The sequence below is a fragment of the Podarcis erhardii genome, assembly GCF_964252035.2.
Source record: "Podarcis erhardii genome assembly, chromosome: 1".
In the NCBI taxonomy this organism is placed as follows: Eukaryota; Metazoa; Chordata; class Lepidosauria; order Squamata; family Lacertidae; genus Podarcis; species Podarcis erhardii.
In genome coordinates, this window is record NC_138497.1 from 37559868 (window position 1) to 37584894 (window position 25027).

General features: G+C 43.4%; 2 long non-coding RNA genes across 2 annotated transcripts in view; one reads left to right on the forward strand and one right to left on the reverse strand.

Annotated features, from left to right (window-relative positions):
* The window catches only part of LOC309345093, a 123531-nt gene that overhangs the window by 47114 nt on the left and 51390 nt on the right, over nt 1–25027 (forward strand). The window lies entirely within an intron of this gene.
* On the reverse strand, nt 10045–22874 carry LOC309345414. Its single transcript, XR_014158228.1, has 4 exons — nt 22780–22874; nt 18245–18389; nt 10492–10643; nt 10045–10405 (listed from the first exon to the last, which is right to left on the reverse strand). It is a non-coding gene; the product is annotated as an uncharacterized lncRNA (long non-coding RNA).

A 25027-nucleotide genomic window follows, 5' to 3' on the forward strand; every position in this document is an offset into this window, starting at 1 on the left:
AACATTCATGAGTATTCTATTGTCTCAATCATCACAATAGAGGTGTTAATCCTTTTTCCTCCAAACAATCTTCGTTTATGAAAATAGAAAGAACAGATTTTACAAGATAAGGAGATTCAAATTATAAAGCATGCCTATGGTCTATCAGTGAGCCACATTCTGCTAATAATGATGTTCGTGGCATTATGTGAAATGTTATTAAGCAAAATAATGGCTTTCTGAACTGTGCCTTGAGAGAGAAGCTTCACACACTCCCTGCCATGCACTTTGCAAAGCTCCATTAAATGTATCCAGCAAAAAACTAATTGGCACGAATGAGTAACATCAGTGCAAAAGAAGATAGCTTGTCACCTTTCTTTCATGCACCTTGAAGCACTAAGAGGCTTCATTAAACTATCCTGCATTACATTTGAGATTCAGATAAGCAACAAACCAAAAGAAACAATATTTTATTTTCCCATCATTAACTTGTGGGGCAAAAGGAACCTGATGGTCAGAAGACTATTTGAACTGCTCTTGCAGACTCAGAACAATGGCAGTCCATCTAACAGTCCAATCACCTGCATTTTTACTCAGGAGTAAGTCTTTTCAAAGTCAGTGGCGTTTACCCCAAGTAAACATGCACAAGATTGCCCTTGAACAGCCTATCCTACATATTCAGTGGGTCTTACTCACAAGATAGTATGCATAGGATAAACAGCCTTGGTTTCATAAGCTGGCTGTGATGGTGACATCAATCCCTTGTCATTTGACCCAGCACCAGGTAGTAAAAAGTCGTCTTCGTCTTCTTCTTCTTCTTCTTCTTCTTCTTCTTCTTCTTCTTCTTCTTCTTCTTTGGCGATCGCTCATAGCCAAGTAAGATTGTCTTCCATAAACACGGTTTTAACAATGAGTCTGTAAGTGACTGTGGAGGCCAATTCTGGATCCACACATCCTTCCACAGTGGGAACATTGGTTTCCGGGTGGCAGTTGGTGGATTTGCCAAGTGTGCCTTCCTCTTGGTATGTTTCTCCCTTGTGTCCTGAGTTCGAGTGTCTTCAAAGCCCATGATGCCTTTGGTAAAGGCGGTTCTCCAATTGGAGCGCTCTCAGGCAAGTGTTTGCCAATTGCTGGTGTTTACACTATATTTTTTTATATTTGCCTTGAGACAGTCTTTAAACCTTTTTTGTTTCCCTGACAATAGAAGTGATGCTTTTGCCTATCATAGCTAGTGGCCACCGATAGGCCTTTCAATCCACATGCTCATCTAGTCTCCTTCAAAGCCATTTTTGCCAGTTGCCAAAGAGCACCCTGTGACAATGTGTTCTGCAGGTTGATTGTAGACTGTGTACAGCAGTGCTTGGTTTTATTTAAATTAAGCCTGTCCAGTGGATGAGCCTGAGTTTTTGCATTTTAAGAGAATTAATAGTTTTCACAATCTATTCTCTGCCCCATGATTCATGGTGTTTTAAGGCTCTATCATCAGCTCCACTGATCAGAGCTGTTTGGTGCATCACAGGAAGCGACAGAACAGGAAATGTCAGACATTTGTTCTTTTTTATGCTTCTACTGCAGTTCATGAAGGCAGAATGGCCACATCTGCTCTACAGGAAGAAGTGAACAGTTTCCCTATTTGGAGCACATGTACTGAGATGCACCCTTGCTTCCTGTTTTGCCACTTCCTCCAACATGCAAAAGAGCTCCCACTCATGGGTTGGGTCACAGTAAACATTTAGACTAAAAATGCAATGGCACAACTAAAATGCTACTGAAAAACACAAAAAACCCAACCCCAACCCAGAATGAAAAGAAAAGCACTTTTCAAACTTGCGACAACTTCAGAACCAATTCACAGAATATAATGAATGAATATCTCAATTAGCCTGGTGCCTACAAAGCAACTAAGATGTAGTCATCCAGCTTGACATTTGTAAATACTGCCATTCTAAATAAATTTATTGTCTCCTATACCTTGTGATGATTCTAACAATTTGGGAGCGGGGTGGGGTAGGGGAGCTAAACAAAAAGCAAATCATCACTTTATATATTTCACATATTCCCTTCCCCCCTAACATGTAATCTTAAAAACAGGCAAATGAAAATTAGATTTTGCTCAAGTTGTTATTGCTGCACAACCTAGAAGTGATTTGAAGGTGCATTTATTCTGTGGTGGACATTAATCATTTACCTACTGCAATAGTACATCTAACTTCATGAGGCAGGGCCAGTTATCCACAGGCCCCAACCAACCAACCAACCAACCCACCCAACCATGCAATCTCCATAAGAGTACACCACAAGAGGAGGACACATGGAAGGACCACAGAAAATGTCTAGGATGAAAATAGACCCAGGAGTCTCCTGCCACATGCATGCCAGCAATATGTTCTTCTTAGTAAATAGTGTATAGGCAAGAAGGGGGTGGGTAATCCCATTCTTATAGTGGCCAACCCATGGGAAATTGTGATGCACTGGCATGGACTGATTGGACTGGTGGGAGGAACCAGCTGAAGAACCACCAAGGGAAGAAGGCTCAGAGCCAGGGAGTGGTGGTGGATAGAGGGAAAAGAGGAAGAAAACTGGGAAGAGGAGGTGTTGGAAGCTGAAGAGGTACAGGGCTTTGTGAGCTGGGAGACTTTAAGGTAGAGAGAAGTCTAGAATCAGAGGCAGAAGCTGAAGCTGAAGCAGGAGAGGAAAGAGGCCAAGAAGCAGAGAGGATTCAGGCTGGTGAAGAGTTATGGGTGCGTCTCCCTCCTGCTGCAACAAACTCCCCTCCCCTCCCAGAAGCAGAAGAAGCATGAACCCCTGGTTTGCTGCATGCTGGGGAGTCTCCAATTGGCTGGAAAATATGTGGAGGGGATGTAGACGGCTGTGGGGAGGCATGGACTTTTGGTCTGCGTAACTGATACTCAGTCAAGTCTGTGGAGATTGTGTTTTTGCTAATAAAGAGTTAACTCCAACTTGCAACAGCATGATTTACTGTGGACTCACTCTTTGACAAACAATTCTTCAAACAAAACAGGAGCACAAAAAGCATATATTAGGGAAAGTGCTGTTCAAAACAAAATTGCATCAGGGAACATTGCTTGTAATAAATGAAATATTTAGAAAAAAATAATACAAAATGGCCTTATTTATTTATATAACACCCTTTACCCAAAGATCACATTTATTGGTATATTGTGATAAATATGTTCACAAATGTATATGAATTTTTGCATGGAGCTTTTTTAAAAAAAATAAAGCAAAATAGCTAATTGATATGAAAATAGGGTGAACTGAACTGAAAAATGGAAAAATGAGAAATTGAGAGAAACTGACCATCTTGAAGGACTAAATGCTGTAGTCTTTTTTATTATTATTAACCTATGAACCTAATAAATTCCTAGCCAGTAATTCATGCCCTGCCCCAGCTTAACTGTGTAGAAAAGAAAAAAAGTTGAAAATATATGAGTTGAACTTTTCATATAAAAGCTCATCACTATTATGAAGGAGGGATTCAAGTGTATGCTGGAAATGTAGGCTTCACAGTTAAAGTAGGTCCAAATGCTCTGTTGTCCTAGTGCAACAAATCCACTTTCAAAAACCAACCACAGACGTTTTGCAGTTAGGAAAGTGACAGAATGCAATGAATGATTTAATGGGAAGATGTATAAACACCTCACAAGCAAATCAGGATGAATACTCAATAAAGAGCAGACTTTGGCCACATTCGCAACATACATTTAAAGCACTATGATACCAGTACTAGCTTCCTGCAAAGAATTTTGGAAGCCGCAGTTTTTTAAGGGTGCTGAGAGTTGTTAGGGGACCTCTATTCTTCTCCCAGGGCTACACTTCCCAGAGTTCCCTGGGGAAAGGGATCATTTGTTAAGCCACTATGGGGATTGTAACCCTGTGAGGGGAATCTAACAACTCTCAGCACCCTTAACAAACGACAATTCCCACAATTTTGGGAGGAAGCCATGACTGCTTAAAGTAGTGTCATAGTGCTTTAAAGGAATAATGTGACTGTGGTCTAGGTCTAACTTCTGTGTAAGCATTGTGCAAGCAAATCAGAATAAACACTCAAAAAACCTATCACGTGGAGGAGCCCTAAGTGCCAGTGACCTGAGGTTTTCATGCAGCCCAATGAATTATAAACACTTTGCACCGGCTATGCACTGGGAAGTGATGCGTTAAAGCCGTCAAACACATGTTTATTTCATGCTAAACTGTAACCTTGACTGCTCCGTCAAAATCTCCAGCTCCTTATCTTTCACCACTTTCTCAAAGACAGCCAACATTTTTTCCCACTGACTGCCCTTGAATAGGCAGTTCTGTCGGATGGCGAGGGAGCTGTGGCGGCAATGCGCTAAGTGAGCTTTTTTGTACAGGTCATTAATAGGCCGAGTACCTTGCGCGGAAGCCGGAATCTATTGGTTGTGCTTTGTTGCTTCAGATAAGTGAGCATCATGATCTTGCTCCTTGTTCTCAGACTGTTTCGCATCATTTCCTGTGGAAAACAAGCCTGTTCCACTTCACAGCAACACAAAGTAAGATTACAGGATGCTTGAAAATACATTATGGGCTTGATTCATCCCTGCCGGCATGTTGCAGCTCCTGTGCCAGGTTGGGCAACTGCGCCTGAGGGAGGCTGCTCATTAAATGCACTGCTAGCTTCTCCAAGGAGTTTAGTGGAGGCAGATCAGCCTTGATTTGCAGACTGGTCTCGATAAGGACCTGTTCACCTGATCCTGTGCTCCTTAACCTGCATCCTGCATCTAAACCAGAAGTGCAGTAAGAGATCAAAGGGGACATCTTGCAAACTCAGAAACTCCATTGCAGGGCAATGGCGTCCAGGAAGATGATGCAGCCAAAACAAGACCCATAACTTTAGGAAAGTTGTTCCCAAACTTTCCTCCCTGCAGATGGCTTGAACATTGCTGAAGGTCTTGGCAGACCACTTAATGACTTTTCTGCCGGTGGTTGTGCTAGATGATTTTTAATTGTATTTTCACAGACACACCATGTTACAAGTGAATGAAACTTGACCCTCCGGTGGCACAACGGATCAGTGTGTCTGGTTGTTGACCAGAAGGTTGGTGGTTTGAGCCCACCCAGGCACAGCTGTGGACAGGATTCCTACATTGCAGGGGATTGGACAAGATGACACTTCTAGCTCTACAATTCTATGATTCTAAGTCATGACCACTGGTGGTTCTCCAACCATATCGTCTGGGAGCCCCAATTTTAGTTCATGAGAAGAGTCTGCTGGACCAGGCCAATGGCAAAGTCCAGCATCCTGTTTTCACAGTGGCCAACCAGATGCCTATGGGAAGACTGCAAGCAGGACCTGAGCACAACAGGAAGAGTTGCTAAGACCACTAGGCCTCAGCTGTGGTTTATTTTCTTGAATAAAGATTTAACTTCACTAGCCTTGGGTGATTTATTTTTTGTTGTTGTTGCTGACCTACGCCTGACTCAAGCCCTGACAACATGCTAGGCTAGGTTCAAGATTTTTGTGTTAATTTGTAATTTGGTCTACGATACCTTAATGACAACCTGATACTTCATATTCCTGAGATGTTCAGGGGAGTCACTGTCCATGCCTTGCATGGGTCAGCACTGTGGGTCCATTTCTGAGATCAGACAGGCCTTCTTCCCTGTTGAACTTCCAGTGCTTGGTGAAGACATTAAAAAATTCCAGTAGGCATTTTAAGTCAGCTTTCTGATTCATTTGAACTGACCCCCTCCACTTTATTCCTGTTCTTTTTCTTTTTCTTTTAATTCTATTGTACACAGCTTAGATGCTACAGTGTTCAGCAGGATGCAAATTGTGGAAATAAATGACATGTGAAGGCACAATTCCAAGCAGAATTACTAGATGGTGTTAATGTAAATTAATGTGAGTCATATCCCCAGAGGCGGGGTGTATGTGTGCCTTTCTCATGATTCAGCAGCATTAGAGAGAATCAGGCTGAAACTGATGTGGCTTTGAGACTCCTTAAGGGTCCAAAATCTTCTTCTTCTTCTAATATCCTTATGTCATCCACCTCCTCACTCCCTCTATGCAATTTCCCTGTATTAAGGCTTGGGCCAGAACAAGGGCAAATAGGACAGAAAGGGAAGGATGTTGTCTCAGTATAAGTCCATTGGTCCACCTAAGCCAACGGTTGCCAACCTTTCTGGGTCTGCTTGCACAGTAGTGCCACGGGTGCACCACACATGGCCCACAAACTCCCTGCCAGCAATTAAGCTTGGAAAAAGAGTTTTAGCTTTATAGTGAACGCTCAGGTAGCGAACGTGATCCATGCGGGACGCACGTTTGCAACCCACAGTGTTTGCAACCCGCAGTGGTGCGTCTGCGCAAGCGTGGGTTGCAATCCGGTGCTTCTGTGCATGTGCAAAGTGTGATTTAGCGCTTCTGTGCATGCCCGACCCCTGAAAACCGGAAGTAACCTGTTCCAGTACTTCCGGGTTTTGGTGGGTCCGTAACCTGAAAAAATGCAGCATGAAGCGCCTGTAAGTCAAGACTCTCCCCCTGCCCCCTGCTGCTTTTTGCTGGGTTATCTTCCCTTCTCAACTGTAAACATCAATAAAATGGGCTTGGAAAAAAGATAAGCTTGTGGCAAGTGGGAGGGTGGGGGATAACATACCACGAGTCACAGCTGGTGTCAGGGACTGGGCAGAGGAGGAATGGTGGGGACTGCCTCCCCAGCTTGACCCTTCCAGGGAGGAGGAAGAGGAAGACAGTATAGATTTACAACAGGGGGGTTTGAGGGAGGTCACAGCTCAGAGGCAGATGAGGGGAAAAGTTGGGAAATAATGGGAGAGGAGTAGGAGGAAGTGGAAGTGGAAGCGGAGCGATAGCTGATGGACACAATGTCATTGGAACGACATTCTAGAACCAGGCGAGCCTTGAAAGTAGGAGATCAAAGAGCTCAAAGACAGAGGGCACTTAGCAGCAACTGTAGAACTGACGAATGAGGAAGTGGGAGAGACGGGGGTGGTGAGATTCACTCGGGACAGCGCCATTATCCAAGAGGCTGGGTTCTATAGCCTCTCTCTAAATATTGAATAAAAAAGGAGAGTAAGCAACCTTTCCTTGTCTTTATACTTTCCTGGGCAACCAGCCAGGACAGCTGGCTGCGCCCACACAACAATTAGGTTAGGAAGAAAAACCCTTCTGTTAGCTGCAATAGGCTTCTTCCATTCCTAACTATCAACAGGGAACATAAGAAGAGCCTACTGGATCAGGCCGCCGATGGTCCATCTAGTGGAGCATTCTGCAATCGCAGTGGCCACCATGAAACCCTCAAGTGGGACTTGAGCAGAAGATCACACTCCCCAGTGGTATTTTTCAGCAACTGGTATTGAGAAGCATTACTGCCTCTGACCATGAAGGCAGAGCATAGTCATCATGGCTACTAGTCTTCTCCTCCATGAATTTGTCCATTCATTCATTCATTCATTCATTCATTCATTCATTCATTTCAATTGTGTGCTGCTTTTCGACACACAAAAGAAACATGCTCAAGACAGCTTGCAACAAAGAAAGAGGCATGCATTTCAAACAGACACAATTAAGACAATTTCATAATAACACTGCAAAACAACAGCGAATATAACATACCAACCCTCCCCCCCAATTCCAATGCTTTAAACGTAACAAGATTGCTTAAACAACATGCAGCACCCAGTAGCGAAAAAGAAGAAGGGAGCTTCACAGTTTCACCTTAGTCTTGGAAATATTCCTGCCATGATGTTCCTCGTAGCTCCTCGACTTCAGCAGCTTCTTTTCAGGCTTCCAAGGCCAAGGGGTAGAGCAACTGGCCCTCCCAGATGGTAGCCATCAGTGCCTCCTGTGGGGGTGAGTGCCATAGTTCAAGAATGTAAATGACAGGGAGGATGTGACCCTGTGGTTTCTAGGGAAAGCCTCTCCAAGTGACCACGGGCACAGTGTTGGTTACCCATCATCTAGCCCATACCATCTACTCTGAGTGGCAGCAGCCCTCCAAGGACTTTGGCAAAAGTTCTCTAGCATTGGTAGCTGGGTTCCTTTTAATTCAAACCCAGGGATTGATCCAAGGACCTGAAACGGGCATTACACATGCTATACAACTGAGCTTTGGTCCTTTCCTAAGATAAGGCCTTCTGGGTAGTGGAGCCCCAAGTGAAACTCCCTCCCTTCAGATGTCAAGGAGATAAAGAGCTACATAACTTTTAGAAGACACCTGAAGGCAGCCCTGTATCGGGAAGTTTTTAATGTTTGATGTTTTACTATGTTTTATATATGCTGTAAGCAGCCCATAGTGGCTGGGGAAACCCAGCCAGATGGGCGGGGTATAAATAATAAGATTGTTGTTGTTATATGATGATGATTATGATGATTAGCTTAACAAAGACAATGCAGCAACAGTAGCCTGATCTGAAGGGAGGGACACCAGCCAATTTTATTTAATATTCATATTCCACTTTTCCAACAACCATGTTGAGCTCGAAGTAGCTCCTAGTAATAACAACAGCACTGACAATTCACAAATGTTGCAAGCACTATAATAATAAAAAACCACAATAGGATGTAAATAAGGCAAAAGGGTGCAAACAAATTAATCATTCCGGTAGCAGAAGCATTGGGGCAGGCAAGGTGCTGCCTCTTGCAGTTCTGCTGCCTGAGGTGGGTGCTTCCTCCCACCTGATTGGTGGGCCGGCTCTGCTGAGCTAGATGGATGAATGGTTTGACTCGGTATACGGCAGCTGGTTTCCTATGAGTGGAATGGGTGATGCCTTCTGGCAGTTACCCACACCAAGATCCCCCTGGTGTCTAGGCTGAGTACACCAACACCCTCCCCCCCCCCAGCTTTCTAGCCTGCTAATACTCATGTTGTCCTCCATAAACTGGTGGTGCTGGTGATTGAGTGGTGTGGGAATCAAGTCATGGGAAGGCTGTTTCCATGCTGCCTAGGGAACCTATGAGCCAGCTGAATTTCAAAGGAGAGAGGCAAAATAGCCACATTGTCAGACAGTTCTATTGAGCACACCCGATGACACTGTATTGTGTTTCAGATGTTCAGCACACCTGCCTGTAAGCGTGTGTGTAAATGAAGCCACCGTATCTTTCTGTTTACATGCTGCACATTTGAAGCCCAAAGCCTGGATGTGGAATTCTTTGAAAACAGCTGCCCCTTAAAATTAAGTGAAAACAAAATATACCTACTGGAAACAAACAAATACAGTTTGCCAAATACCCCCTCCCAAAAACAAAACAAAACAAAAGCTTTCTAGTATGAATGAACAAACAAACAAACAAGGATGCCAGAAGAAATTCAGCTATAGACCTTTGTCTGGAAATGTGCAATAGAAAAAAGGCAAACAAAAGGATTTTTGCACCATATCAACCTCAATGCAACCTTTCAAATAACCACAAGATGGCGATATGTTTCTTTATTAACTCTCTATATGGGCTTATTTTCCACAACTACTGAAATCTTAAAACTTGGTACAGAAATAAACCGCCAAGTCAATAAAACAATCCAATTGTAATACACTAATTCTATCAGTTAGTTTATTCTCGCCCATCTCTTCTGCTTCCCCAAAAGCCTTAAGCAAAGAAAGCTCTTGTGCCTTTGACATTCAGCATCTCAAATAAAAATGCAGATGTTTTCGACAGCCATCCAAAAGAAAAGAATAGGGGAGGAATGTGAATACGCTCTTTCTTTTTAATGCCACATGAGCAAACAACCCCTAACCCCTTTGAACATGTACCCTATCACAAACATGTGTGATAAATGTATGAATACAGAAAGCAAATCCCTGAGCCATATACTGTGGTACCTTGATTTAGGAACAACTTGGATTAAGAATGCTGCAAACCCGGAAGTAGGTGTTTTGGTTTGTGAACTTTGCCTTGGAAGCAGAACATGTTCCGTTTCCTGTTGAGCGTCTTCCATTTGCAAATTGAGTCCCCCGCTGCTATGGGAAAGCACGCCTTGGTTTAAGAACACTTTGGTTTAAGAACAGACTTCCGGACGGGATTAAGTTTGTAAATCAAGGTACCACTGTAGTGACATGCTGTCCCTTTTTACAGTCTATTATACTGTATGTAAGTCCATGACTTTCTGCATAAACAGCACATGCCAACACAGGCATATGACCATCGGTCCTTTTAGAGCGGTAGTATCTGAAGGATCATAATGCTATGCAGATCTGGGTCTGGTCAATGCCTGGATGGGTGACTGCCTAGGAACCACATGTGCATTCTATGATGGTAGAGATGTAAGGAGATTTTTAAAAAAGTCTCCTCTGATTGGCAGGAGGTTTTCTTGGGATGGAGCCTGAGACAGTATGCAGGAAGAGCAGGAAAAGCCCTACCACTGAGCTGCGACCTGCCCCTTCTATACTGGGTGCCCTCTTAGACATCCTCATAAATGAGGAAATGCATCGCCTGAAAAGAGGAAGAAAGAGGCTATGCTGATGGCTATGTATACATTTAGAAATAATTAGTCTGATTTAAATCGAAATACACCTCACCAAAGTGGCCAGTGTGCTTGCTTAATCTTCTGACAAGGGGTTGATGGACAGCTTTAAGGTCTCCTATCTCTATCTTTTAGCCAGACTTGGCCTGGAGTGAAGTTCATATAGAAGCCTTTCCCCTGACAACCCTTCAAACAGAAGACTGTTCTCTGCAAAGCAAAGTAGAAGCCTATTCGGCAAACATGTAGAGGTAAAGATAAAACATTTACAAGAACTTCAGTACTGGCTGAGGAGAAGTGATGCTGTGGAAGGGTCCAGTCTAAGAAAGGTGGTCCATGATGATGTTCAGTGGCTGCCAGAGAAGGCAGCAATATGTAACAAATGAAATCCAAGCCCCACATCCAGAGCTGAGCCAAGCTCAGACTAAAACTGTGGGTTTGCTACGTGAGAGAGGAGACAAGGCGGTCGTGGAGGGAGACAATGGGGGCCACAAGGGCAGAAAGAAGTGGATCTAGCAAGACAAACATCTAGATCTAAGGAGTCACACACTGTGCAGAGAACAATCCCAAGGCAGGAAGCATATTTACAGCCAGCAGGGAACGGGAACAACCCAGCAAAGAGTTTGTGGGGAAATCTGGTCAAGAATCCATGTCTGGAAATATGTCTCCATGATGGGCGGTGAAATCAAAGCCATACTTGCCTGTTCAGCAGCCAGCAAGGTCTCTGAATTGTGACCTTAGGCTTATATGGAAATAAAGCTAACAATATTTTGTTGCGAGTTATCTCTGCCTAATGTTTGTTGCCCAGGGCTGTGTACAGGAGTCCCATTTGCTAGCTAAATGTTACGCATTCAGTGGGCTATTCTTCTATATGGTGGGGTGCTCCTACATGAACTACGGTAGAAAAATCTTGGTATGCTTCATGGTGTCCTATGGATGCTTCTAGAGGCAGCCAGTGAGGCACTGTGGCAGGTTGCAAAGAGGCTACCACCACCAAGGCAATGATCCAAAGGGAAGGGGATTCCCAATCCCTTCACCAACAGAAGCTGTGAGGGTAGCTGTGTTCGAATTCTCTCCCTCACCATGTGTGTGAGGCTCCTGTGTGTAGGGAGTCCCATAACATGCAAAATCATGTGTGCAGAGCAGCTCCATGCCATGCAAATCCCCCCCTTTTTCTTTAGCCAAGGAAAATGTGTTCAGGATTCAAGTGTTTGACCCTGCAAGTTTTCTCAAAAGTTGATCGCTTTTGGACTGGAGGGCTGGGGTGGAAACATCTCTCCAGAATAAGTATGCGCAGAATGCATTCTGAATGGAATCACTTTAAGTGGAGCTGAAATTAATCTACTAAATAAAGGTTGCATCTGAAACTATTTAAGCTAGAGCTGAAATGTGACCATTTCAACTAGAGCTGAAATTAATCTAGCCAAAACAAAGTTTGCATCTGAAATTGTAAATTGAAGTCACTCTTGCATTATACTGACACATATTTTTCAGAGGCAGCAATGTCCCCAGAGAGCACATCCATGCCTTTAATATGTAACATCAGAAGTGGCATTCTATCTCATTTTAATTACTTCTGAAAATTTAGGGTAAGTCATTTTCTATTGAAAGCAGTCAAATAAAAAATTGTTTTGAGAGAGGAAGCTTTCAGAGAATCTTTATATTACTTTATCTAGCACTTTGACACCAAACATGAGGATGGCTTGATATCAATTATTTTTAAACATGTGCATTATCAAATATTTTACTTATTAAACTGCATCCACGAAAGCTAATGTGAGTGGAGAGGAAAAAAGTCCCTCACTGGGATTTTGAATGACATAATCCACTGTGATAAACTTTGCCACCATGCTCTGAGCTACTGCTGTACTATTATCACTGCTGCCTTATAGTGTTCTATGCAGGTAGCTGTTCTGAAAATCTATTTTTCATTCCTTATTTAGACCTCAGATGAGGAACCAATTGTATTTCACATGCTGTTGGGCTCCAACTCCTATCAGCCCCAGACAACATGGCTGATGCTCAGGGATCATGGGACCCATAGTTCAACAATATTTGGAGGGTCACAGGTTTGCCCTCTCTGATTTATACCACTGTTGTAAAGATCTTCACACACACAAAGCCAAGTTTGGTCCTCAGCTACATACAAAATATGCTTTGAAAAAGATAAATGCTTTAGCTGAGTCTCTGAAATCGCTGCTCTTTAAAACTGGCCTTCACAGACATTTATGGATCAGAGTAAAAGCTAAGATTAAAACTGGATTTTAACGAACAAATCCCAGGTCACCAAATGACCACAGGAAAAGCTGAAACCTGGAGGCGATTGAGCTCATATAAAACGCTGCCCATTTTCAGCTCAGCGAACTCTAGCATTAATGTTGAACAGCTATGCAGAACGGGAACTATCTCACTGCATGAATTTTGAGAGAGCTGTCAGCTAAATCAAAGATCCAAAGGTTAAATCTCACACTCTTGAGACATCCTGATGAATTGTGGGACTTGGTGGTAGAGTATGCCATACATGTGATAAATGGATTCCCCCCTCCCTGTTACTTGCTGACTTTGACTTAATAATAAACTCTCCTATAACTATCTTAAAACTTTAGGTATTAGGGACCATAGGGCTATGATGTCTGAGAGCTAAATCATGTTGTTGCTGTTGTTGCTGTCATTGGTGCATGGCTTATTTTCACATAACAGGTGCTGCCACATCACAAGCCCTACTCTAGGTGGTCGCAAGATGAATTTCAGGGGCATGTGGTTCCGCTAGATCAGGGGTCAGCGAACTTTTACAGCAGGGGGCCAGTCCACTGTCCCTCAGACCTTGAGGGGGGGGGGGCGGACTATATTTTGAAAAAAATAAATGAACAAATTCCTAGGCCCCACAAATAACCCAGAGATGCATTTTAAATAACAGCACACATTCTACTCATGTGAAAACACCAGGCAGGCCCCACAAATAATCCAGAGATGCATTTTAAATAAAAGGACACATTCTACTCATGTAAAAACACACAGATTCCCGGACCGTCCGCAGGCCGGATTTAGAAGGCGATTGGGCCTAATCTGGCCCCCAGGCCTTTGTTTGCCTACCCATGTGCTAGATGGCATCCTCAGATCATGACTTATCAGGTTGGTGAGCGTGAAGGTTGTCTCTCAGGGAACCTGATCCCAAGTTGCTGAGGGCTTTATATACCAACAGTATAACCTTCAACTGTTCCTGCTAGAATATTGCTAGTGTTATGTATTCAGTTGTCTGTGTTTACCTGAGCTTGAGTCTGGAGCCCCTGGGTTCTGATTCTATACATGATATCCAATCACAGAACATTGCAGGATTTGAGGCTCTGCCATTGGCCCTTAAACTCTGAGTTATGATTTGCAGCTTGTGAGTTTAGACAGCCAATCACGTTGGGAGTGGCCCAGGGTTGCTTTGCCCCTGTTGTCCAGTTTTGTTAGTTCAATAAAGGTTTTTGCAGTTATCACTGTGTCTTGCCTTGCGGGAACGCACCTACACTTCACTTAGCCAATGCAAATGTAATTTTGCAAGGAGGTGAGGATGGTAATGAAACTGGGATTTACAAATTGGTCCTTCACCAGTCGAATCTAGGGCTTGCATCTGGGGTCAGCATGGCTAGGCATCTGCCAAAGGGGCCTATGGGGGGGGGGAAGAGATGGGGTGCATTGTGGAAAACACAGGTGTGCTGCAGGTTGGCAAGGATACTGCTTGAACTCTTCATATAGGTCACTGGCCTGGTCTCACCAGATGGGATAAACCTAATAATAATTTCACCGAAACTTCTTTCCAAGTAAGCATGTTTCGGATTGCAGCCACCACCAGATATATGGATGCTGAATTAATTCCACCTGCTGTTCAGCTGCTCACCTTGAGCTTCATGCTGAGAGCCGGTAGTCTAATTTTGCTATGCTTTGTTCACAAAGTACATTACATAACTGATGTTAAATCCATGAAAGAATGTAATCCACAGTTGTCAGAGGGATAATCAGCAAATATAAGAGGACTGCATATACTATATCATGAATAACTTATAGGTGAAACCTTTAACAAATGGGAGTCATTTTGACATGGGAATTTAAAACGTGCAATCTGCTCCCAATTCAGTGGTCAATCACTTTTTACATTCAGAAAGACCCATTTCCAGGAAAGGAAGGAGACCCCTATTCCCCCGCTCTTGAGCAACAATTTCCTGAGTGGGTTAACAGTCAATCCTTCTTCCCTGGGAGCTCTGGGAATTGTAGCTGGGTGAGGGGAATAGGGGTCTCTTAACAGATCTCAGCACACTTAACCAACAACTGCTCCCATAGTTCTTTGGGCGAACCAATGACAGTTTAAAGTTGTATAAGCACATGGTGTGAATGTGGCCTTGGAACAAGGCAGCTCCCTATGTATGCGTGAGGAAGCAAGCTTCGGCATATTGATCCCCTTGCCAGTTAAATTGCAGTGCAGTCATATCTAGTGCCATACACATTGTGTCTCTCGCACACTATTTTCACAAATCCGCTGACTGCATAAATCCTGTAGCTGCGTCAGGAACTTAAACAAACAGGAGCAGTAATGTCACCACTGGGGGGACAGATAACATTCAGGTCAGGAGACTAGCGAGAACAGTGGGTCAAAAGAAAATCACACCAACATCACCAAAGTCCAGTTGTGTACAGGATCTGTAAACTAAATATATAACCATCTTCCACCATGATCAGCTAAAAGCTGGTTTCTGATTCTAGACAGAAAAACAGGAAGAAAAACATGCAAACGTGCAACCCCTAAGGTTAAATGCCAGTACCCCCTTTACCTCTACACTGACCAATGGTAGGTAGGTCTCCAACCCGATCTGATCTGAGATTTGCTTTCCATTTTAGAAGGGAATTACAATTTCAATTTTTCTATAATGAGACATTTTCATTTTAACCCCCCCCCCCACAATTCTGCACCTTGAGATTTGAGAGTTGATTTTAGGTGTGTGTGTGTTTCATTTCCAATGTGTGCTTACTACCAACTTGGACTAGTTTAAATAAGCTTGCTCCCAGGCAAAGAGAGAAAATCCTCCTTGCTAATCCTCTGAGCCATTGGCAGTAGCTTTGTGAAGATTTGAGGCTTAATGGTTCAGCCTGAAAGTGGTGTCCCTTCATTACTCCTATATGATTTATCAACTGCCTTTGACACTTTCGACCAAGAGATGGCCTTGAGTCTTTTGCAGAACTCAGATCCTGCTCTGACCAAGCGTCCGATGCATTTGATTGGAGTAGGCATTTTCCATTGTTCTCTGTGTCTTTCTAACCTCCTTTAGCACCCTCTTCCCCCTCAGTTCTGTAATATCCCCCAAAGCTTTTCAATTTCTACATCCTATCACTCCCCCCCAAGCTATTGCTTTTATACTGATGACACATGATTTTACCTCTTGCTGTTTGTTTAGGAGTTTGGGTGAAAATGCATCGCCTTTAGGAGGAACGCTCTATCTAACTCAGCATTTCCACCCCCCAGTCTAATATATTTTGTTAATTATCTCTCTATTTCTCTCCCTCGTAAAGAGCTTTTGATGGCCATCTCAATGTTTTTCTTTTTCGATTATGTGTTAAGAGTTTGGTAGTTGCTTTGCCATTCGTCAAGTCTCTGCTTTCAAACCCACTTTATTCAGACAATAAAATGTGATTTTATCATCTCTGAAATGTTGCAGAGAGGAGATAGGGAGAATAAAAACTCAGAGGGCAGGAGCCCTCTGATTCACATTAGGCCTGGGTTTATGATGAGTGTTGTGGGTGCGACTGGAGAACATAATGTGCTACTGCATAGGTGGGAGGAGATGAAACTGCTGCCTTTTCTATGGCATCACCCAGCAAGGTGCAAATGAAGTATGAAATAAAAACTCCCTGCCCACTCAGTGCACAGACAGAAAACAGATATTCTTTTAGCCTCACTGCTGAGAGATGTGATTTGCTGTAATATTAAGCTCACACAGAGCAAGAAAAAGCTCCCCAAGTTTTACAGATGGAGAACCGAGGAATACATTATGTCTTGTTGGGCCATCTCGGCTCCCTGCTTGCCCAGCAATCAAGGAAATGCCGCTGTGGTATTCAAGAGCAGATATTTAATCAGCCCAAACTAACCTGAAGGTGAGGTGATCACTGTGTTCAATAACTTGGCGTCAGAAACGATGCATTGAGTGCGATGAAATGTACACAAATGTAGCAGAGGACGAGGGTGGAAATCAGGGCAAAAGAGACAGAAGTCGTAACGGAGGGACGATGCTAGACATCCACAACAACGGTTTGTTTCATTATGTCATTCACCAGGGCTGCTTGCAGACAGAGTGCCCTGGAGCTATCTGATTGGCCAGGATCTTTCTGCAGTGCACTTTGTCTCCAGTTGTGGAACACAATCTGGTTTATACAGACTGATGTGCAGGAAGAATGGATGAATGACCATGTCTTACGCCAAAGGCAAGGATGAATGACACAAATACTTTGACACTCAGAGTACTGTATTAGAACGCTCAGCAGTATCATAGTTCTGTCCAGAAGTACTACACATTTATGGCAAGGTATATTATTACCTTATTATGCTGCTTTATTACGCTTTATTATATCTTTATAATGAGCCTGGCTTTATTGTTCTCAGATGTAGCATATATTTTTTATTCTCTTCAGCCTCACACAGCAGGGCTGCAGACACTAGTATAGTATAGGGTTGTGAGCGAGAGCTATTCTAATTAGAGCAGACCAGCCATCATAATTATGAGTGGTTTTTGTGTGAAACTGCATGAATATTTGGAGGAATCTGTGTGTGATCTCTCTGGAACCAAGATCAGAGCACCCTTGATATCTCCTTGGTCAGTGCATAGAAAGCCATCTATTCTTGCAATGGGGCAAGACCTGAAAGTAGTCAACAAATTATTTTATCTAGTCTTTAGCAGGATACATGAATTCAGTTCTGGTAAGAGAGCAACAACAAATTGTCCATTTCCCCCAGTAAGGAAATTAAAATAGGTTTATAAAGCTGTGGGAGATAGAGCCTTAGGTACTTTTCATGCTATATTTGGGTTTTGCCAGGTTCTGGTCTGATGCTGGATCTCACAGAGATGGTAGGGCAAGGTTGTCTGACCACAGATAGCTTCAAGTGAGCGACTTTGTCCAACATAGGCTTAAAGCAGTCATAGGCAAACTCGGCCCTCCACATGTTTTGGGACTACAACTCCCATCACCCCTAGCTAACAGGACCAGTAGTCAGGGATGATGGGAATTGTAGAGTCTCAAAAGATTTGGAGGGCCGAGTTTGCCTATGCCTGGCTTAAAGTAAATGGAGGCATTTTAAACCTTCAGGTAACCTTCTCCAGGCTTCACCCCTTCAGAACCTTAAAGGGTCAATCCTGTGGCCTGAAGGAAGGTAGGCACTCCTCCATTCCATAGCCTCCTTCTTGGTGCTCTCACAGTGCAAATGGAGCAGTGACATTTGGTGGTAGACCCTCATAGTCTGGGAGGTTCTTCTGCCCAACAATCTCAGGTGTTATGGTCTCCTTATATCCAGCACTCAGCTCAGGGTCTGGAAGTTGACCTGGCTCCATATGTGATGCATTTGCAACCTTTGTGTGTCTAGCTTGCTGCTGCATTAAGGGGTCATGACAGGCTTCGCATGTGAAGGCCCGGCTGATACCTTCTCCAAGACACAATGGGAAACTCTGATTATTGGAAATGAATTGTGCTACATTGTTCTCTGCACATGCTATCAGTGATGTTAACTCTTTATTCAAAGAAACGAACAGCTCAGGAGGCCAGACCTATTGAGCACAGCAACTTACCCCAATGAGGCAGTTGTGAAGACTAAAGGTCTGCCACCTTCCCACAGCTCTCCAAGTCTCCTTCTTTCCTGGGTCCTTCCCAAGCAATCTGATGCTCCTTTGTCTTGCCTGTCTTTGCTCCTCCCTCTTCATTCCTCTTCTGCTCCTGGGAGACCAAGGGTAGGGGGAGGGAAGCCTATCTCAGCAGGAGGGGGAGACACCCTGGATTCTTCACCACCCTGAACCCTCTCTGCTTCTTGGTCTCCCTCCTCTCCTGCTTCAGCTTCTGATTCTGGAATTCTCTCTGCCACAGGCTCTCCCTGCTCACTAAACCCTGTTACCTCTTCAGCTTCTGACACCTCCTCCTCCCAGTCTGCTTCCTCTTACCACTCTATCATCCCACCACCAATCCCCTGGCTCTGAGCCTTCTTCCCTTGGGGGTTCCCCAGCTGGTGCCACCCACCACTCCTTTGCACCCAGCCAGTCCAATCATGGCAGGTAAACACCGACTTCATTATAGATCCTGTCTCTCCAGAAGAAGCCTTGGTTGTGCAGTAAAACACACTTTCGGACCCTGGATCACATTTGAAAGCAGCCTTCCCCAGCCTAGTTTGCTTCAGATGTTTTGGACTTCAACTCCCATCAACCTTGACCATTGGTCATGCTGGTCATACTGATGGGAATAGCAGTTCAAAACACCTGGAAGGCACCAGATGGGTGAAGGCTAGGTGAATAAAGTGACTCCTGACAATAAGCAGTTGGTCCATTCCTAATGTATAACAATGGTCAAAGCATATAAGACTTACTTAGAGTCTCAAGTAATCACTTACCCATTGCAAGAACATCACTTAGAGTGATGTTAATCTCTGCTGAAATGTGAAACAACTTGGGGAGTTAATTTTGAAGTCAATTTTTATAGGCTTTCTGAAGTTGTGCCTGCTTTGTCTGGGGATGTGTGTTTCTGGATGTGTGTGTTTTGCAATATAATTTATAATTCCAATTGCATGGAGACTGGCAGAGTGATAATTTTTTGTTTTGTTTCAGATAGTCTGTAAATTCTGAATATCAGAAAGCATCCTCATTTTGACAGTCAAAAGGGGGCATTGGAAACAGGCCATGAATTGCTGCAAATAAAAATAGGATACAGAAACAGTGTATTAAGCGGGTTAATAGAATCTCTCTAATCAGATAATAGAGAACCACACTATAAATTGCTTTCCTCTAGAATAAATATGGCTCCAAGGGTTTGCTTAAATTTGGAATGTTCCACATCATGCTATGTAGGAAGATTATATAACTTTTAATTCATTCTTTTTGCTCTTGTCTGTTCCTAAAGGTATTTGGTCTAATATGCATGATTTTGTTGAATGTACATTTTTATATCAGTCCTACTCTGTTCTTGCTAGGAAGGCTAAGAACTATAAATCATTTTCATGTGGATAAGCTTTGGTATTTCAACTGTCTTTATTTATAGGTTGTACAAGCATGGACACAAAACTAATATATTCATATCCACCTGCTTTGAAATTATGGCCATCTTTATTATTAAAGACTTGTATTTGGAAATCTTACAATCCAAATGGGTATTTTAATGGAAATCCAACTATATAATCAGCCATAGGAATTTATGGAACATATCTGAAATAAGTATGAAAGATCATGAATGGAACCATTTTTTTTCTGACTGGATTTTTTTTTTGGGGGGGGGGGGAGCAGGGGAGATGTTGTTTTGTTTCAGCTCAGTCTTTGATCTCTCATCTTTATTTCATTGCATTTGCAACATGGGTTTCCATCTTGCTCCCTCAAAAGGAACAGATAACATGAAGATTTATCCCATGGTAACTGACTTCTTGGATCTTACTCTTACAATGCAACATCACCTTAATGCAACTGCTTAAAGGCAAATTGCTGGTACTGGATAGCTAAAAATTGGGGCACAGAGCAGATACCACATGAAAGGTATTAGAATCACGACACAATGGTACACATTGCTGGAGAGGGGAGCAGTGTACAGGGCATGCACACCATGAAGAAGTGATTTACACAAGAGGTAGAGTGCTTGTAAATAGGATGCAGCTGCAGCAAACACTGAAGACGGCTGTAATGTATTCTTCTAATATAATTGATGTATAAGCACCAGTTGTGGCTCCATAAAGGTACTTGTAAAACATGTATAAAATATTATTCTTCCAGCTTCTTCAATAGGCAGTTTCTCTCCAAATTATGGGAAATGGTCACTTAAGTAAAAAGTAGACTTCTTTACTTTCGGTTATTCAGCTATTTATATTTGACAGATGCCAATGTCTTCAGGCCAATTCACGCAATATGTTCTCCCCTCCCCTCTGTGTACAAAGTCCCAAATATTCCTGGTTGTGTGCTCACATGGACAGATGTTATATATGAATGGGATGAAGATAGATATAAATCAGCAATTCCCTTAATCAGTGATTTCGAATCATTTTACTGTCTTTGCTCTCGGCAAGACAAGATGCATCGACTAGGGCTGAGGTAGAATGCTCTAATCCTTGTTGTACAGAAAGAAGCTCTGATTTTCCAGGAGCTCAGACTCAACTCGAATACACTGAAGTCTTGACATGGTTCCTCTGGGCAGATCCGCACCAGACATTCAAAGCACATCCAATGCACATTTAAAGCACATGGCTTCTCCCTAAGAATCTGTAGTTGGGAGCTGTACTTTCTGCCTCACAGAGCAGCAATTGGACTTCAGCTCCCATCAGCCCCAGCCAGCATGGCCATTGGTCAGGGATAATGGGAGTTGTAGTCCAAAACTTCAACAGGGTCACTGGTTCCCCAGTCTGTGTCACAGAAACACACAGTGGTTTTAACTTGCATGTGCATTTGGTGAAATGGGTCAGCGGGTGCTCATTGTGACAGTGTGAATCTAAGGTCCACACACTTTCCTGTGTGGGGAGAGCTATCCATGTAGGGGGTTTATCAGATGTGGAGCAGCATCCAGATTTCCTGTCAATCCACAAACGGAGTAATGAAATGATATCTAAAACACTGTTATGAATGTGTTCCTGAGGTTAAGAGCTCTCTGGCAACTGCCTACCAGTTGTGCTAGCAAGAACTGGAAGTAAGGAACTATGGGGTTTTCTGCATAAGGTACTACGTGTGATCAGATTCTAGGAGAGGATCTATTTATTAGGTATTATCCTTCCTCACGTTTGTGAGTGCAGCAGAGTGCCATCCCTTTGCAGCCTAAAAGGGAAGCTTAGATAGGCTAGTTTAAGCCTTTTAGTTGAAGTAATCCAGGATGCTTTAAGGCAGACTGGATTCTCCTGGTATTTCCTCCTTTTCTCCCACAAACAGTCTTGTAAAAGGTAAAAAATAACATTTACTCACTCGGAACGCTCATTGAAGAGTAGCAGATACAGCAGCTTTGTTCAGGAAAGCTTAAAACAGTAATTAAGTTACGGAGACATACTTAAGTCTAGCTTAAAATGGTGTCAGAGCTTGGAGCTCAAGTTAGCAGATGTTCTCACATTGCTGGCAAAGTGGAAAGAGGAAGAGAAGAAAGAGGATGTGCCCAGGCAGGTAGGAGAATATACAGCTAAGCCCTCCGCCTGTCAGGGCACAGTGGGAGTGTCTCTCACAAAGTCCTCTCCAAGTTTACAGGGAAACTCTGTGAGCTTCAGCTCCTATCACATGCTAATCTAGCAAAACATGAATTATTGGTTTGACTGCACTTTAAATAGCCCACAATGTGCGCCATGATGGCTTAAGCCAAGGCAGGGGCCTGAATTTGTAACAGAAACACTGGAATTCATATGCGCTGTTTCTGCACAACCTCAGTGACATTTGCTAAGACTGCTGGAATGGTTGTGTTCTCTTGCCTTCTCAAACTCCTAACATGGCACTATGCTTTGGTAAGAAGCTCAGTGGGCTGTACCTAAGTGGTAGAGCACCTGCTTTGCATGCAGACGGTCCCAGGTTCAATCCCCAGCAATTCCAAGCAATACTGGGAACGTCCATTTGAAATCTTGGAGAGCCGCTGCTAGTTGGCATGTCAAGAATTCCTAGCTGGATGGACCAACGGTTTGATTTGGTATAAAGCAGCTTTCTATTTAAGTTCCATGTTTTTTCCAGAACCATGAGGACTGGCATCTTTCTTTATTTTTAGTGGAAGGATGATTGTTTAGAGGCAGACACTTGCTTTACTCACATAATATTTCTGATTCAATTGCTGGCATCTCTAGGGCAAACTGGGAGTGACCCTTGTCTGAAATCCTAATGTTTCAATCTCAACAAGTGCTTCTGACCTTGCTTTTCAGTATCCAGGTATGGCTTTACCAGTATCCCAAGGGCTGCCATATTATGTGAAGGAAATAAAGTCTCACGGACGCTTGAAAACACCCACAACTTTATTCCATTATGCAAGTCCTGTGCATTGGACTAAAAGCGGGGTGGGGTGGGGTGACTAAAGCACACACATTCTCCTTGCTTTGTGACTGATCGTAACTCCATCTTTCACTTTGGTAAACCAGCAAAAGACAAAGAGCCAAGGATATTTATAACGGAAGGAATTTACCTACCGGGTAAATTGGCTGGCTTGTCCTTGCTGAATCACCTGTTCCAATGATACTTTGTGAATTTCATGCCTTTCATGAATACAGAGAGCAGGACAAAAATGTTGCCTGAGGAGATGAAACAAAAGGTTCTGTCTGAGACTGTTCTGGAGAGCGTCTGCCTCGTTTGTGCATGTAAAGGCCGCAGCCCAGTAGATGGCAATCTACTCCTGCCACTGAGGCGCATTGTTTTAGCAATGGAGCTGTTGGCTCCCTTTTCTCTTTGCTTATTATAATTCATAGAAAGGTTAAAAAATAAGAAATACTCAAAATTCATGGGAAACCTTTGTTAGGTTTAGAAAGGCAGACTACGAGGGGTGGAGATGACTGCTCTTGTTTATTCAAATACTGGTTAGTCATGTCTTCAAGGGGGAGAAAAATGTAAGGCGAGCTTCCCCATCACTATGAACTTGCTTCAGTCCATTGGGTGTTTAAGTACAGGACACACACAAAGTCATTTCGCCACATTATTGTTCTTCTCTCTTGTGTACAGCGGATCTTTTAATGAACTTCTCAGAAGAAAGAAAATGGCTGGCTCCCTCCCTCCCTCGCCCCCTCCCCTCCTCATCAGTCTCGGGGTTTGCGGTCTCTGAAGAGGTGGGCTGGAAGCCTGAATCAAATGCAAATAAAAGGAGTGTGTATGTGTGTGTGTGTGAGAGAGAAGAACACTGTTTTCATATTAAGCTGACAAACTTGCCACATTAAAATAATCATTCCAGGGAGCAATGTAGGAGCCTGGCTTTCTATTTATGATTCCGAAAAGTATGGTGCCAGAATTTCAGCTCCCACCCCTCACAGAAAGCCTTTTATTGCTAAATAACAGATTTATGCAACTAATCTCTACGATGTTTTAAAAAGCGATACAGACGCAGCACTTTCTTCTTTTTCAGTGGCACATGGGGGGAGTGGGGTGAGGTGGGGAGAATCTCATCTTCTGCTTCTGTACGAAACAGGGCTTAATTATTTGTTAAAGCTCTGAGCCATAGAATTGGTTTTCACTACCTAGTCTCTATCCTGGAATACAATGGGTAACGATAAACGAAACAGCAGAATGATTCTGAGAATAGTCAAAGTGTCTTTTCCTCCGCAGCAAATAGCTTTGCCCATTCCCACATATTTGGGTATGGAGGACTACAGCATCCACAACAGATGACATGGCTTCCAGGCACCTTTGTTTTCAGAAACTGAGCAAAGGGATGGAATGAGAGGGAAGTGCATGATGATAAGTTTGCATGCAGAAGGTCCTAGCCTCAACCCCCAGCATCTTCAGGTAGGGCTTGGAGAGAATGCCACCAGAAACCCTGGAAAGTCACTGCCAGTCAGTGTAAACAATACTGAACTAAATGGATCAATGTTCTGACACAGTAAAAGGCAGCTGCTTATGGGTGGGGATTTTTTGGGGAGAGGTGTTACATGGTTATTGCAAGTATTTATTTGAGAACACTTGCTTGACCACTGAGTCCTTTAAATAGAACATAGATGACTCTCGGGTACAGAACTTCTACTTACCTCTTGTGGTATGATGGTTCTGTCATTTATATATATTGTCTATATATATAAAAGGTTTTCAACCTTTATGGGTCCATGGCTCCCTTGACCAACTACATTCTTTCTGTGGCACCGCTGTGGGATGAGCCGGCAGCCCCTCACCCCTTTTCGAAGACCCTACCTTGTGGAGTGTTCCCTCAGTCTCCTTTCCCCTCTCCTTGGGAGTCCTCTGGGCAGCTGCAGCTGCCGCCCCTGCCCCAGAGAGAGGTGCCTCCTCACACTGGCCCACAGGGGCCTGGGAAGCTCTCCCTGGCCAGCCCCAGAGGCACCATTCACCTGGGGTACTTGCAGCCAGAGCTGCTGCAACAAACAGCTGTGCAAGCTTTTGGGAGGCAGAGATGCAAGAGGGCATCAGAGGAGGGAGGGGAGGAAAGAGGGCCAGAGGCCAGTGTTGCCCACGGCACCCCTGACCATCATTCAAGGCACTCCAGGGTGCCTTAGCACACTAGTTAAAAACCACTGCTCTATATAGTTCTTGTAAGCATGGATCTCTTCTGGAATTATTCCTTTGCTATCTGGCCATCCTGCAAAACAGCATTTAAGATTTGCAAAACTCTATCATTCACACATCTTTTTCATTTAAAGTATGGTTAGGCCTTTCTACTACATGACTTACAAACATATTACAGATAAAATCCTCACATTCCAAGAACCTTATATAATTTAA